The sequence below is a fragment of the Lissotriton helveticus genome, chromosome 6 (assembly GCF_964261635.1).
Source record: "Lissotriton helveticus chromosome 6, aLisHel1.1, whole genome shotgun sequence".
Lineage (NCBI taxonomy): Eukaryota > Metazoa > Chordata > Amphibia > Caudata > Salamandridae > Lissotriton > Lissotriton helveticus.
Window position 1 is genome coordinate 1,296,844,375 of NC_136067.1, and position 14,313 is coordinate 1,296,858,687.

Consider the following 14,313-nt stretch of genomic DNA (forward strand, 5'->3'; position numbering starts at 1 on the left):
CTCTAAATTAATTAGACATACTGAGCAGGTGAGCTAGTATGAGCACACAAATATCTTACCCATTATTCTGTATCTCCATATTTTAGACTAAATCAAACGTTGTTAGCCTTCTTGAGTGTCAACAGAAAACCAAAAGAAAACCATGACCATGGGTGCCCCCTTTCAGTACACCTGCACTGAAGGTGCCTTGCTGATGTTCGGCCCTTCATTGTAAAAATGCATGGCTCCGACTAGGGAGTTGGAACAGTGCTAGCTCCACTCAACAAGAATGAATGGAGCACTGAACGGCCTCTACTAGCTGCAAACCATACTCATTTTTAAGGGGCAGAACGGGCTGCATTTTAGTAAAGAGTTTTTTTAAGCACTAGAGGCCTTACTAGCCAGAGACAAAGTACCCATCCTCACCTGAAATCTTGTCTTCACAGTGCCAGCAAAACCTAAGGAGCCCATTTTATCTTCAAGGAGAAAGAAAAATAGCTGCTCTTAAATTAAAAGATGTTCTGGCAAAAAACACTAAAAATAATGAGACAGAAAAAAGGTTATATGGAGGAAAAGGTAAATACATGGTGTAACAATAGAGTTCCTAGGCAATGGCGGTCTTGCCTTAATGGCTGTCAGGGGATCACCCTGCTTGTTTTCTGAACCATTGATGTAATAAAAAACAAATGCTGACCTTCTGGTTGGGCAGAAGCCTGATGTCCAATTGCTTGCACAGGTGCAAGAAGGCACCTGCATCAGCTATCATAGAGACTTAACAGGAATGTTGAAGACTCAGGAATATCAAAAAAGGGAGTGAAGAGGTGGTGCAACACGGCACCGCGGTGGGCTAGTCCTCCTCTTATGAAAGCATGAATAATCAACAGAGACCACCTGAAACAAATATTCAGTACATATTCCGATGGTGTTGGAATATACTCAGTGTGTTAAAATACCCCTCACACACCAAAAGGGCCCTTGGTGTCATGTCCACGGAAGCCACTGACGAAGGAGGAAGCACTGAGGTGTGGGGGTTGACTGGACCCTTTGTACCCTTCGCCCAGCTTGGCTCATGGGGCACTGTCTCCTCATTCAAAAAGCTTATATCATCAGTATTACTGACCGAGCTTTTTTCATGTATATCTATTAAGTTTATTTATACACATTGATTAAACATAACACTCTCTATCTGTGGGAGCGCATTAGTGAGTGACAGGGGGATCTATATACCCGGTCCTGACGAAGGGGCATGACGCCCCGAAACATGTTGACCCACACAGGAGAGCAAGACTAGTAACCCGTTCTTGCCCTCCGCCTCACCCCTTTTAACGATACCAGCCAGTGCCTATTAAATAATTTTTTCTAAACACCTGGCCAGGTATCTTTTAATTTCACTGTTTATCACTCCTGACCCCACTGACACTCACTCCTTCATCACTCACATAGTACTCACAATAAAAAGGTGCTCCGGCGTAGCCGCTTGTCGCAGCACTGCCCCGTCCCGCAGCGGGGGCGGGAAGACCCCGATGATGAAGCATGACACCAAGGGCCCTTTTGGTGTGTGAGGGGTATTTTAACACACTGAGTATATTCCAACACCATCGGAATATGTACTGAATATTTGTTTCAGGTGGTCTCTGTTGATTATTCATGTTGAAGACTCAGCCTGGTCTCAGTGGCCGGACACACCTAGGCCAACTGTGACGTGCCTAGGGTTGCACACCTATCACTCTTCCTTTCAAAACTCGTCCCATAGTTAGGAAAAAGTGGTATGAAGACGCAAGAGACCAAAACTTGGAACCTGTGACTGCTGAAGTACCTTCTTGAAGTGCTGCTTTAGGCAAATTGAGAACCAGGAACTCAAACAGAATGTGTTCAGGTAGCAAGGTATGTAAATAAAAACGCTTATTAATATTGTGTTGGTGAGAGTGTGTCTGTAATAGAGAACATGAGAATGTTATGTGAACGTGTGTGAGTGGTAGTATGAATTAGTCAGAGTTGGCCAGTGCTAGTGGGGAAGTGCAACTGAGTTAGAGAGAGAAGGCTAAGTGAGAATGAACGAGTAAAACAAAGAGTATGATTATGTGCGAGGGAGTGTAAATGAGTGGGAGTAAGTGCAACTTAAATAGAGACAAAGAATGAATGAGAGTCAGTGTGAATGTGAATGATCATGAGTAAAAGTGAGTGCAAGTGAGTGAGAAAGAACTAATGAGAAGGAGTGGATGCATTTAATGCAAGTGAGTTAGTCAGTGATAGAGAATATACAAGTAAGAATGGGAACGAAGATGTGCAAGTGCCGGTGAATCTCATTGTGAATGAGTGAGAATAGGAGTAAGTGCAAGTGAGCGGAAATGAATGAGAAAGATTAATAGTAGGAAGAGTGTCAGTGAAAATGAGTGAGTGAAAAATATTGAGTGAAACTGTGAGACTAAGTGAGAGAGTAAAAGTGAGTTGAAGTGAATTAATGAGTAAGAGAGTGCAAGCGATTGGGAATGAGGGAGTACAAGTAAGTGAAAATGATTGAGAGAAGAATAAGAGGGAGTGAAAATTATTTGAGTGAATGAATGAAAGTAAGTGCGAGTGAGTGAGAGAGAGCGAGATATGGTATTGCGCTTGCAAATGTTAATGTCTCAGACTTACTCAAAGCAATTTGTGGCTTACAAAGATAACCATGGCAAAATGTTGCACTTATCTACTGGAGATAGTGTTTAGCATACCAGCACATGTGACAAAATACTGCCACTGGGATACTAGAGGTAATAGTTGATACTGACTCAATCAAGGTAGTGGCTGGGATAGTCAGTGCGCACAACTTAAACAGTACAGCAAAATAAATATAAGTTAGTTACGCCAATGTCCATATGTCAATAGGAGGGAGAGCCAACTGATCTTTTGAAGCTTTTCCAAAATTCCAAAGATTTTCTCCGAGCACTGAAAAAATCAGATGTTGAGGTCGTGGTATCAGCCATTCTTTATTAGACCATACAAATATTTTTCTGTCTTTTCCTGCCAACACGTGTTTTGTCTGCAGTGTACGCCAAGTACCGTATACACAATGGGGCCGTTTGCCTCCTAAGACTTATGTCGTGACTACTGCTTGCACCTAGTCTACACACGTGATCTTCTGGGTGAACAAGAACTTATAATAATCCATGTAGGACTACTTCGATCAGAGCTATGTTACATTAATACAATTATGCACAAGAGGATAAGATGAAACGTACTCACGATATGGCCTGATGAAGTCTGCTGTTAGGATTTAGCAATAGACAAAACAAAAAAGACAAAATAATTTGTATGGTACAATAAAGAATGGCTAATACCACAAACTCAACGTCTGAACCAAATGTTTGAGTATTCGGAGAAATCTTTCATAATACCTGAAACTGGCATACTAAAATAAGGATGATTGGTGCTAGGTAATTATTGGCTTATCAGACCAAACACATTAAGAAATACTGCAACACTAGGAGGTAATTCATATGGGGTAGCATGGAAAAATGCTAGTGCTTATATACTGGAGCCAATTGGTGGTATATGATGCTGATGGAGCAAGGATTCGCATGTAAAGTGCCTTGCTTGTAATCATGAACCTCGAATAACTTTAATTTATTAATCAATCCGTTTGTCTTATTAATTTTCCCTTTATTCCGACATTTTGGGTGTCCCAATGACGCTTGCTTATGTGTTTACTAATCCTAATACGCTTGCTACTTAAGATGTCTGCTGCTACGCGGGAATGTCTCCTGCGCATGCGTCGGTCATATCCATGTGACGTGACGTACTCGCAGTTCTGGTGGGAAACTCTTTGCACTTGCGCAGTAGAACTAAGATGGCTGCTTTATGTTCTCACATGCCTGAAGCTTGCATTGCTGCTTTTGCTATGCTGTTCGTTCTGCATTACTAACTAAAGCTATAGTTATTATAAAGTAATGGGAGTAGTATATAGATTCATGTTATACAGTGCATTCATTTTTTTCTGTGTTCTAAAACTGTTTCTATTGGCATGAGGGACGGGAATACTCCATTTTGAAAATAATTTCTGCGCATGACAGTCCACAACCAGAGGATGAACTCTGTGTCATTGAACGCAAGCCAGACAGAAGCACCAGCCAAGATGTGCCTGGGAACTCACGCTTGACCCTACTAAGAAGAAGTCAAAAGACTACAATGTATTTGTCAATAGACTGTTCATTGTTTCACGAACTGAAGTCATTATGGAAACCTGAAATTCGGTGGGCGGGTATTAAAAATTCTAATGAGGGGCTTGAGAAAGTCAAATCCTAGGAGGTGTGATGACATGTCCTTTCTTTTGCCCAATCGAAATTGGGGATCCTTACATTTGCAACATTTGGGCGGTGGTACACTGACCGAAAAAACAGTATAACTAGCCTAGGTTTAGCTAGAGAATCTGTCCGACTTGTCCGAATAGCTGACCTGTCACTGACCCAACGCACTCAATAGCTGATCGGGAACAGAGGTGCTGCGGAGCACTTTGTCAGATTAATTCACAGACCCAATCGGGGTTTTGGGAACCTTAAGTGCTGGCGAAGCACTTTGCTGGGGAATTTGATAACCCAATCGGGGTTCTGACTGATAGCTGCAGAGAGGGAGTAGCGCAGGCGTTGCAACTGAACTGCGGGTGCTGGTCTCAACTTTGGTGGTCCGGTCCTGATCCAAATCTGGTTTTCCTGTCCTAATTTCCATACTGCACCTGCTGGCCTACTGGCAATTGTTCCCCTTGGGGTTTCTCCTGTCCTTAACTGACCCGTGGCCAGGGTTGGTCTCCACACTGAACTAGGTAAATATAATTCTGGGAGGGGAACGCACTTGCATCCTTTTCTTTAACCTTTCCTGAAATCTTGCTAAAATCGTAATCGCATATGTTCCTTTTTTCCCTTTCCCTTGTGACAAAATACTGAAGTCGTTAAAGTGCCTTTATTAGCATGTTCCGTTTTTCCCCTACCTTATAGGTTGGATACTAAAGTACTGTCTCTGAATAAATAGATGTTCCTTCTCTTTACCCTCCCTTTACTGAACTGAAGAGATCATTCCTGAATCATTAGTGTGTTCCACTTTTACCTTTCCATTAGTTGTATGGTTATTCCAATTATCGTCATTCCACATTGAGTTCCTTTTCTCCTATCCATTTCATTAACAGTGATTGAACTGACATTCTAGCATGTCCCTTATTTTCCCCGTCCTTTAGAAAATACCATTTCCAGTTTGATTCCAAGACGTTAATTTCCAGTATGCTCCTTGTTCTTACCTTCCCTTTAGACTTTTAAATGGTTGGTGTTATTTTCCTTTTACGTGGTTATACTCTCTTCATGATTCTAGTTATTGACAGTTTACTTGCTGTGAACCTCATGCTCTCTAACCTTGAAGGAAACTAGATAAAGGTTTTCAAAACTTCCTGAGTCTGTGGTTATTACATGAGTGTAAAAGTTATAAATATTATGGTATTGTTGACTGCTTATCTTTTCAGCTAGCTCCCTGATCCGTTGTGGTCATAGGTACCGGTGACAAGGATTGGTAAGTCACGGGTATAGGAAACAGTTAGAAGTTTATGGATTGGATTACTGGTTGTAGAATGTAGGTTACCCGATTATATTTAGTGTGGTGAATTGAAATTTATGGGCCCAAGTGTGCATATGGTAAAATTACTAATCGGGTGACCTGCGCGCTCTATCAGTCATTTTCTGGTAGCAGAGGCATGGTTAGGGACTAGTTAAGGTAGGTAGGTAGGTAGGTAGGTAGGTAGGTAGGTAGGTAAACTGCTGCTAACTGTGAACATTTTATTGCTGCTAAAGTATTGATCGATCAAATGTAAAATTGTGTTTTTTTATTTTTTGAAATTGCTTTGAAATGTTATGAAATGTTTTAAAATTTTCTCCGATATGCTGATGTATTGATTTATGTTCTAACCAAACTCGTTAGTGATTGTTACATGTTTGTCTGGAATCCCCGGGGGTAGAATAGCTAGTGGTAGAATAGAAGCCACGTCGCAGTGAGGTCAGTGGCTCGAGGAAAATTGGTGCGGGTTGGGCACAACTGGAAGCACTAATTAGGGTTTTCTGTACGAATGTATGAATAAATGATAGCAAAGAGTTCGCTGGCAAAACTTCTATTGTGATATCACCTAGTAAGGGTCACACGGAAGGAGTAGCAGGTTCGTCTGAGCTTGATTGATAGCAAAGGGGTTCGCTGGTGAAACTTTTGGCTTAGTATATATCCCAGAGTGGATGAGTCGAAGGAGTAGCAGGTTCTCTAATGCTTGTGTGAAGGATAGGCAGAAGGGATCTATCCGCAGTATATGAAAAGTAAACGGAAGGGATTTACTTGCAGTGAAACAAATCTTTTCTTTCTAGACACTCGAGTACAGTGGCGAATGTTTTGCATTGAAAATTAAACAGATCACTTGCACTTTAAAGGGTAGAAATCGAAGTTTTCCTTACCATTGTGAAGGAGGGAGTCAGTTGCGAAGCTGCGCTGACGTCACTCAGTGCCGCGCTGGTATTGGTCGAGACAGCGGGTGTGTAGCTGAGATAGCATTGTAAAGGAGGGGTGAGCACAGGAGCGTGGGAACTCGTCTCACGAGAAAAGCCGCGCACTCATTGGTGGAAATTTGAAAGCGCATATTTGGTTGGTTGCAGAAAAATAAAAGACCCATTTGTATTGGAAGTGATTTTGTAAATAAAGTAACTTGCAAAAATATGTGGTATCCGACTCATCCCGAGACTCAACCTGGTCCAAGATATCAAGGTTTTGTGAGGGATCAGTGGAGAACAGGTAGACCAAACATTATGTATGGAAGCAAGAAAAAAATGACTCTTGTAGACAGAGTAAAGAATTATTTCAATTAAGATAAGCCCATCAAAACTAGAGAAGGAGTTATCATTCCACCACCTAATACTCCTGCATCATTTATGTTGTTTGACAGAGGCTACCATGCTTGTGTATGGTTAGAGAATTGGGTGGAATATACTAAAGATGACAGAATTTTAGCATTTTCCTTAGAAGATACATTTAATGGCAGAATTCTGTTCAATCTGAGAACCCGAATGAATGATTTACATCCCAGACCTAGACTAACGCAATATGAGGCATTAGAGGAATGGGAAACAGAGGCTTTTGAGCGAGACACACCCAGAACTGACAAAGGGTTAGCTAAATTTTAACCGAAGGTACAGAAAGAGACCAGAGAGAAAAGAATGAAAGAATGGAGACAGAACATGATGGTAGAAGGACTGTACCCTGTAATACCAGTAGAAGAGCCCATGGGAGGGAAAACAAAGCATTTAATGACCAGTGGTGATTCAGACAATGATTATCTGGAGGATTTGTTAATGAAGAAACCACCACCTTATAATGAGGAACCCAGGTCCCAAAGTACGAGAAATCCATTCCTGAAACCATATTATAGTGAGGGACCGAGTATGACAAATCCAAGTGCCCCGAATTATAACCCTCCTTTGATTCCGCAGATAGTACATGAAACCTCCATGGATAAGGTACTACAGGATAGAGAACGAGAGGCTTTAATTAAACAAAGAACAGAACTAATTCAGAAAATCTCCCAATTAAATACCAGTAACTATTGGCCCAGTTCTTCCTCTGTACGGGGATAAGCAAAATAGTCCGAAAACTCCAATTATAACCCCATCTGTAGTACAGCCGAGAAAAGAGCCCTTGATAATAGACGACCTGGCAAGGGAATGTGAATCTGTGATCTCCTTGATGGACCTACCAATAAGGGAACCCGAAGGAAGTTCACAGAGAAAAAACACTCCTTTTAGTACAAGAGAAGTTCAGATTGAGTCTTCTTCGGGTACTAGAAGTGCCACGGTAGTGACTCCTGAAGAAATAGACAGATGGACCCGAGAATTAGAAAAACCAAGTCACCAGCCAAAACCATTAGATATATATGAACTGAGAATAGAATTGGAGGAACTGATGGCTGGGAATGTGGGATTGGACAGACTAAACACCCTTAGTGAAGAAGAGTTGTTATTCATTTGTAAAAGTCTTACCCGTAATACCAGAGTGTACCATGAAAAATTAATGGACACCGCAGCTAGCATGGGAATAGACATTAGTCGATCTAAAGTGTTGCAAAAATCCTACAGAACAGAATTCTCAGACAAAGATTTAGAGAACATGAATGTGTCAGGGAAAAAGGTACAGATCAGAGAATTGCTAAACCTGTTACACAAATGGGGATATTTAGAAAAATGGAAAGCCAGGTGGGCCAAGAAAAAGGAAGATAGTAGATCAAAGCAAATGACCTCTGAATAGGTTTTAAAAGAAGAAGAAAAAGTGGAAAACGTATATCCTATGCGAGAAGTACCAGGTGGAGGATATGTATATGTTCCATGGGCCCGACAGGATATTGTGTCCTTTACGAATGACTTCCCAAAATTGCGAGAAAAACCTGTAGAATAGTACAGTCAGGTCGAGAGATTTGTGAAAGTTCAAAAATGTCTCCTGAAAGATCTAGATGGTTTCTTTGACATCGTAGTCCCTGTGGATTTATGGACAGAATGTAAAATTGCTGTCGATTGGGCTAGTGAAGAGTTCCCTAGAGACCCAAAGACAGGGGCTCCTTCAGGGGACTTGATGAGGAAGTACAACCAGGTAATGTTGTATCTGAAAGGAAAGGTGCCTGCAAAGGAAACTGATTGGACCCGAATAGATAGAACTACCCAGAATCGAGATGAAACTGTGCACTCATACTATGAACAACTATTACAGGTGTTCAAGACATACAGTGGTCTGGATAATATTGAAATGAAGGACATGACCCATTTCATTTATCGATTTGTGTTAGGGTTAAGGCCTGAGATTTCACAGTGGATCAAAGACAATAAAATTTGCTGGCAGGCTCAACCAATTGATGAAGTCCTGAAGTATGCTAAATATTGCGAAGATGAGCTGGAATATAAATGGAAAGAGTTAAAGGAAAAGGTCATGTGGGCACAGGTAAAATTAGCAGAGCACCAAGAACAGCAGCTGAATAAATTGACTAATAACCAGAGTCAGGGCCCTGGAGGTGGGGGAAAGCCGAGGGTAAAAATGAGCAGAGAGGAGGCACGAAAGAAATTTCCCTGCCACGGGTGCGGAAAGATAGGACACTGGAGAGACAAGTGTAAGGCTGTGCAGAATGGTAATGTGCAAATTAATTATTTAAATCCACAAACGCAGAATGAGACACCACGGAAGACCCAGCAGCAGGTAAAACAGAATCAGTTGCCTCGTGCACCTAGGCCAAATTATAGGAGCCATGCACAACAGGGTGAAGACAACGAAGTTTGGGAAGGAAGGGAGGATAGAAATGCAGCAACTTCACAATTTCTGTTAAATGACACATTTCTCTGTGACGACACCTACTGACGGTGCCTGAGGGGGGAGGACGAGGAGTGCGTACTTGGCGCATCCTTGCCGGTGGACCAGTCAGGGCCATACATTGAAGGAAAGGTTGAAGGAAATGATGTCACCTTTCTGTTGGATACTGGTGCTACCCGTTCTACTGTGAGAACAGCAGACGTTCCAAACCTACCCCTCTCGGGAGAAGCGATCCAAGTAGTGAGCGTTTCTAATCAGCTAATTAGTACCCCAGTTACAGAACCTATGGAGATTAAAATTGGGAATTTTAAAGAAATGCATAGATTTGTTGTTTGTGATTCCAGTCCTGTAAATCTGCTAGGACCAGATTTGTTGTGCAAAATGAACTGCACTATCTTTTGCACTCCAAATGGCGTCGAAATTCAGACCCCAGATGAGGATGGGATTTACAAATTAATGTTAGCAAGACCCGACTCAGAAATTAAAAGACTGACAATACAAGACTTACCTGAAGAACTCCAACAGACAGTGAAACCGGAAGTATGGGATTTTACTGGAAAAGAAGTAGGATTAATGGCAAATGTTGACCCAATTAAAATAGCCATAATAGAAGATGCAGTCTACCCAAATACTAAACAGTATAAAATAAGTGCAGAAGTTAAGGCAGGAGTTGCTATCGAAATCAAACGATTGCTAGAAGCAGGCATTTTGCAAGAAGTGTTGAGCAGTCCTTGTAACTCACCGATAATTGGCATAAAGAAACCGAGTGGAAAGTACAGGGTCGTACAGGACCTGCGCAAGGTTAATAAAATTGTCGTTCCTTGCTGTCCTGTCGGGCCAAACCCTGCAGTGATTCTATACCAAATACCGTGGAATGCTGGATGGTTTACCGTCATTGACCTATGTCATGCATTCTTTTCAATTCCATTGCATCCAGACAGCAAATTTATTTTCTCATTTGAATTCGACAGTCATGTATATGTCTGGAATCGTGTTCCTCAGGGGTACACGGAGAGTCCTTCGATTTTTAATCAGATTCTGAAAAAATGCCTTGAATCTCTGATATTGCCCGGAAAATCAGTCCTGGTGCAATACATAGACGACCTCTTGGTGGCGTCTAAGAGTCGAAAAGACTGTGTTACTGATACCATTGCCTTGCTGAACCATTTAGGTGAAGGAGGACAAAGTATAACCAGACAAACTGCAGTTTTGCACCTCATCTGTGAAATGTCTGGGGCACCAGATAGAGAGAGGTGTCAGGAAAGTTACCACAGAAAGAATTAGAATAATTCGCAACATGGAATTGCCCAATACCCAGAAAGAAATCAGAATGTTCCTTGGAGTTGTAGGATACTGCAGGCAATGGACTGTGGGATTTGCAGTCCTAGCAAGACCATTGATAAAGATGACAAAGAAAGGAGCAAAAGATCCTGTGGAATGGGATGACGAAAGCATGACTGCTTTTGTAAAATTGCGAGAGTGTCTGTGTACTGCTCCTGCATTGGGAATGCCTGACTACTCAAAATAATTTTCACTGTTCTGTGACACACGAGACAATTGTGCACTTTCAGTCTTGACCCAAATTCATGGTTTAACCAGACGTCCAGTGGCATATTTTTCTTCCACATTGGACCCAGTGGTAGCAGGATTGCCCGGATGCCTGAAAGCTGTAGCTGCAACATGCACGAGTCTTGAACAGAGTGAGTCCATTGTTATGGGACATCCAGTAAATGTGTATGTTCCACATTCTGTTGTAATTTTGCTGACAAGTACTAAAACCCAGTATCTCACACCTAGTCAGCTGACTAAGAATGAGCGAAACCTTGTGGGTGCAGGAAACGTGACCATTGCTAGATGTAATATTCTGAATCCAGCTACCTTACTGCCTAAATCATTTTCAGCAGAAGTGAGAGAAGAAGTGGAACATGACTGCGTTGATTTGACTGAGTTTAGTACAAAACCACGCCCAGACAAAGGAAGCACCCCTAACTGATGAAGATTATGAGCTGTTTGTATATGGCTCGTGCCTGAGACATGAGGAAGGAGGCCTAAGCGCTGCTTATTCAGTATGCACAGTGGGAGGTCCAGTGGAAGCATCCTATTTACATGGAGTCAAGTCTGCACAAGTAGCTGAATTGGTTGCTTTGACAAGAGCTTGTAAATTTGGTAAGAACTCGAGAATAACCATATACACTGATAGCCAGTATGGTTATCGGGCTGTGCAGGACTTTGGCCAATTATGGATGCAAAGGGAGTTCCTGACTTCTTCAGGTACCCCTATCAGAAATGGAAAATATGTACAGGATTTACTGGAATCAATCCAGTTACCAAAAGAATTGGCTGTGGTCAAGTGTGCTGCTCACAAATCTGGAAATGACACAGTGACAGCAGGTAATCGATATGCAGAACAGTTAGCCCAGCATTGTGCAAAGTAAAAAATGGCTATTAATAAAAAGGTTGGGGGAAACGGAAACAGCTGCCAACTTATGATGCTAGAAGGAATAAATACATGGGAGGAAGTGAGAGATTTACAGGAAGCAGCAGAGGCAAAGGAAAAGGAAGATTGGAGGAAATTTGGCTGTCAGAAAAGGGATGAAGATGGTGTCATTGTTTACCTTGATGGTATGCCTGTGTTGCCAGACTGTCTGCTTGCTCCTATGGCTAGGTTGATACATGGAGACACCCATATAGGAAGAGATGCCATGATTCGCATCTTTAGACAGAAATGGTTCAACTCGAAATTCAGAAACATAGCAGAGGCACTCTGCCAAAGGTGTTTGGTTTGTCAACAACTTAACCCAGGAAAGAAAACTGTAGTTTTACCGGGGAAGATTGGGAGGGCAGAGGGCCCTTTCATACGATTACAACTTGACTTTATTCAGTTACCCCCCTGTCGAGGAATGAAGTACATTCTTGTCATTGTCTGCCTATTTTCAAAATGGGTGGAAGCTTACCCTGCACGTAGAAATGATAGCATCACAATAGCCAAGCTATTACTTAGGGAACTCATACCTAGGTACGGTTTTCCAGTCACAATTGAATCAGACAGGGGAGGGCATTTCCAAAGTGAAATAATAAAACAGATCTGTGGAAGCATTCAAAATCACGCAAAAACTGCACTGTGCGTATCGCCCAGAGGCTTCTGAAGTGGTAGAACAATTGAATGGCACAATTAAAGCAAAATTGGGAAAAATGTGTGAATCAACTCAAATGGAATGGCCAGATGTTTTGCCACTTGTGTTAATGGGACTCAGAAGTATTCCAGACCGGAACACGGGCTTGAGTCCCCATGAGATACTGATGGGAAGAGCAATGCGGCAAGCATGGGTACCAGGATACAAACTGATAAGCATATCTGATGATTTGGTACTAGAATACTGCAAAGAACTGGCTGACCAAGTGCGTTCTATCTCTCACCAGGTTGGGGAAGACGCTGTCGCCAGACCAACGACTCCAGCCCATGACCTGAATCCAGGTGACTGGGTCGTAATAAAGAAACATACTCGGAAAAATTGTCTTGCACCAAGGTGGGGAAAGCCACGACAAGTAATTCTGGTTACCACCACAGCTGTGAAGTGTGCAGGAGTGTGCAGGAGTACCTCGCTGGACCCATGCCAGCCACACGAAGAAAGTGACTGAACCTGAAGAAACGGAGGCCGAAGGTTGTACAGACGTGGGGTCCAAAGATATCGGTCCTGAAGTAGCTGAAGATGAACAACCGAGCTCCAGTCAAGAGGATTGGGTCCCAATAATCGGCCTGACCATAGATACTATACGAACCAGAAGGCAAATCTATTTAGATAGACAGTGGGATAGTGAGGACGAGACAAGTGAAAAGGATGATACTCAGATCATCGAAATCCAAGTCAAATCTGATTCTGAGGAGGACCAGATAGGGAGAGAACAGGTCATTGACACTCCACCAAGAACTCCTGAACCAGAGGAGGGACAGATAGAAATTAGGGAGGAAGTTCAAGCGGAAGAAAATCAAAAGTTCGAAGTGCTTGAACAGGATCAGATAGGACTAGACAATTGTGTTCAGGTAGAAGAAATCGAAACAAACCAAAGCCAAAATCAGCATACACTTGAACAAGGCCAGTTTAGTGACCAGGCAGAAGAAACTGATGAAAGACCTGGACCTAGTCAGTTAGGGAGAAATACAGAAGACGATCTTGAAGCAGACGTGCCACAACTGAACGAAAATAAAAGAGCGTTTGAAGAAAGTCAAAACACAGTGCCAGTTAAAAGACACAGAAAAGGAGACGCAGTACCTAGATTTGTCAAGAGACTGAGACTGCGACTAAAGACAATTAACGAAGAACCTGAGCAAGTAAACAAAGTCTCAAGTCAAGCTGGACCGTCTGAGATACAAGCTAGGAGACGAAGTGCCCGAATAAAAAGACTGAATAACAAATATCAGAGTCCTGAGTGGACATACTTTGTGTTGGAAGACTTTGAAAATTTGGACCTAAGTGACAAAAGTGATGAAGAGTTGATTGCGGACCAGACCAGTGAAGAAGCGAAACCCACTTTAAAAAGTTACCCCGAGTAAGCAAGCTGTGCAGAGTTACAAAGAGGGGTTGAAGCTTCTTTTGAGTCAAAATGTCTGATCCTTCTGTGAATGTGAGACCGAGATGAGGGTGTTTAAAAACATGCTGCCAAGTATGTTTATGTAGTTTAGCAATAGTACGGATACTTTGGATAGGACTAACAATAGCTATTCCTTCTATGATGAGTAAAGACCCGAACCTGTACCCAAATAATCACTTACCAAAGGACACTGTAGAATCACACACTAGAAATACACCACAAAGAATAGATGTACCAGAAAAGACACTTAGCCTTAAGCAAACCAAGGACCAGATGAGGAAGAATTACATTATAACAAAATCAAGAATAAAATTCATTTAAATGTATTTGCAAACCTGTTAGTACATTATGTAGAAGCTATGGAAATAGATGATTGCATGTCTGCATGAAGCTGCCCACGTC

General features: G+C 42.1%; 1 protein-coding gene across 1 annotated transcript in view; it reads right to left on the bottom strand.

The window, feature by feature from the left end:
- POLR1B (RNA polymerase I subunit B) overlaps nt 1–14,313 on the bottom strand; it is a 330,217-nt gene that overhangs the window by 156,089 nt on the left and 159,815 nt on the right. The window lies entirely within an intron of this gene.